Here is a 228-nt window from a genome sequence, read left to right as displayed (position 1 = left end):
TTGGAAGGGGGTGGAAAGAGCTAGTAAACCGGCGCTACACCCCCTGCCCCCCTGGGAGCAGCTCCCTGACTCTCTCCCCACGAGCACAGCTCAAGAACACCTCGGGAGGCTTCAGCGGCAGCGCTTCACTTCTAACTCCGCTTCCTCCAGCTCTGCCCCCTAAGGGGGGAAAGTAAAAGAACACAGTAAATAAGTGCAAGCACCGGGGTTTTTGGTTTGGGTTTGTTT

The sequence above is a fragment of the Pygoscelis adeliae genome, unplaced genomic scaffold, assembly GCF_000699105.1.
Source record: "Pygoscelis adeliae isolate BGI_AS28 unplaced genomic scaffold, ASM69910v1 Scaffold1, whole genome shotgun sequence".
Classification (NCBI taxonomy): domain Eukaryota; kingdom Metazoa; phylum Chordata; class Aves; order Sphenisciformes; family Spheniscidae; genus Pygoscelis; species Pygoscelis adeliae.
This window is presented reverse-complemented; position numbering follows the sequence as displayed.